The sequence below is a fragment of the Cicer arietinum genome, unplaced genomic scaffold (genome assembly GCF_000331145.2).
Source record: "Cicer arietinum cultivar CDC Frontier isolate Library 1 unplaced genomic scaffold, Cicar.CDCFrontier_v2.0 Ca_scaffold_6340_v2.0, whole genome shotgun sequence".
Classification (NCBI taxonomy): Eukaryota; Viridiplantae; Streptophyta; class Magnoliopsida; order Fabales; family Fabaceae; genus Cicer; species Cicer arietinum.
The window spans coordinates 18,110-20,290 of NW_027339987.1; the positions used below are offsets into that span (position 1 = coordinate 18,110).

General features: G+C 27.4%; 1 long non-coding RNA gene across 1 annotated transcript in view; it reads left to right on the forward strand.

Annotated features, from left to right (window-relative positions):
* Window positions 1-332: 332 nt before the first annotated feature.
* LOC113784338 (uncharacterized) overlaps window positions 333-2,181 on the forward strand; it is a 3,616-nt gene continuing 1,767 nt past the window's right edge. Inside the window, exons 1-2 of the long non-coding RNA XR_003470369.2 lie at window positions 333-513; window positions 599-699. This is a non-coding gene — a long non-coding RNA (uncharacterized lncRNA). The remainder of the gene's footprint in view (window positions 514-598; window positions 700-2,181) is intronic.

Here is a 2,181-nt window from a genome sequence, read left to right on the forward strand (position 1 = left end):
TCGGTTGTAAATCGTATTTGGCTTAAAAGACATTTAAAAAATATTTTATCATAGAAATGTTTTCTTTGTTGAATATATAAGTTCTAATAGCTATTTAATTGAGGCATAATGTTGGTTATGAATGTCATTCTAATATTGAAGGAAATACGAGAAATAAAAAATTAAAGTTATACACTAAGGTCAAGTGATCAATTACACGAGTTAAAGGGACAAAATTAAAGATATACTCTAAGGTCAAGTGATCAATTACACGAGTTAAAGGGATAAAATTAAATATATACTCTAAGGTCAAGTGATCAATTACACGAGTTAAAGGGACAAACATGGTCCTTCATTGTACTATAAACTATTCAATTGAAATAAACATAGCATGAGGTTTTTCAAATATAAAGTGATCAAACAATTTTGTATTTGTTGCATGCAAAGGTAGAGTAAAAATGGCTAAAATTCTTAAAGTTTTTTATACTATGATCGTTTTCGTGTTCCTTTTTCTTGCTGTAGTCGATGTTAGTGGTAAGTTCATTCTCATATTTTCATATTCTACATAACTCTTAATCTTTTTTAATAATACTTTTTATTCTTATTTTATATATTACAGTTTTTAGTTGTAAGTCAGACATCGATTGTATTGATTTCCACTGTCCCATTTATCCTTATATAATTTGCTTTAATGGAGAATGTCAGTGCTCAGCAGTTAAGGTAAAAAACGCATTTATATGTTATCTTCCAGCATTTAATTATTTGTATATGCTCATCATTATTAATGTTGTTTCTCTTATATTTGATTTTTGTGTTATATTTAAGGCTTCAACTTTCAACTTTTTAATAAATTTACAAGCATATTAAATTTTATTTTGATATATATATATATATATATATATATATATGAACTCAATGTTTGATATACCATCTAAGAAACTTAAAATTGATTTTAGATTGTGAGGAGAGTGATTTATTGAGTTTACACTTTTAGTTGTTATGTTGATTTTAGATTCTGAGGAGAGTGATTTATTGAGTTTACACTTTTAAGTGTTAGTGAGAGTGCACATTGTGCATAAATACAATCTAGAGGGGTCTTGCAGTATGCATGTGGCATATAGCATAACCTTACAATCCAAGTTATCCTAAGTTATTTTTGGCTCCAAATGAATTTCAAATAATACATATTTTAGCATTGAAAGTTCAATCATCTATATACATTCATGAACGTGTATTAATCTATGTATGACTTTATTCATTTTACATGATGATAGATGAAACCCTTATTTTTATGATTTGATTTCTATTTATATGAATGCGTTTATTGAATTATTTTTCTCATCTCTGTGCTTAATGTTTTTTATTGCTTGATCAACACTAAAATGTTCTACGATTTGTATTTTGAAACAGAAGTGGACTTTACGAATGCTTGAGATGAGAAATTCATGAATTTGTAGTCTAGACATAGGTGCAGGTCATGAAACCAATTAAATTAGTTGCAAAGCAATAATTTACAAAAGAATTTCTATACGGTAATGCTTAATTCTAATCTTAAATCTACTAAGGAATTAGGGGTTACTTTGGAATTAAAGGTTCTGTCACTAAGACATTAGGGCAAGAATAATAAAGAGAATTCGGAAATAATTCAATAAAGGAATTCATTAACTAGGATCAAATTAGACACCAATGTTGGATTCGAAGTGAAACTCATCCCTGGCATTTTTCTCATTATAAAGGATCAATTTTATTATTGTTGTTAATTTCAAATATTATTTCAATCAATTCGGAAACTTTTTGTTCAATTTTAGTAATTAAATATAATTCAATAGTAAAACGCAATCCTTGAGTTCGACACTCGGTATTACTGTTTTAATATTACTTGCAACGATTCAGTACACTTGCTGAAACGCTATCTACTATTGAATTATATTTAATTACTAAAATTAAACAAAAAGTTTCCGAATTGATTGAAATAATATTTGAAATTAACAACAATAATAAAATTGATCCTTTATAATGAGAAAAATGTCGGGGATGAGTTTTACTTCGAATCCATCCTTGGTGTCTAATTTGATCCTAGTTACTGAATTCCTTTATTGAATTATTACCGAATTCTCTTTATTATTCTTGCCCTAATGTCTTAGTGGCAGAACCTTTAATTCCAAAGTAACCCCTAATTCCTTAGTAGATTTAAGATTAGAA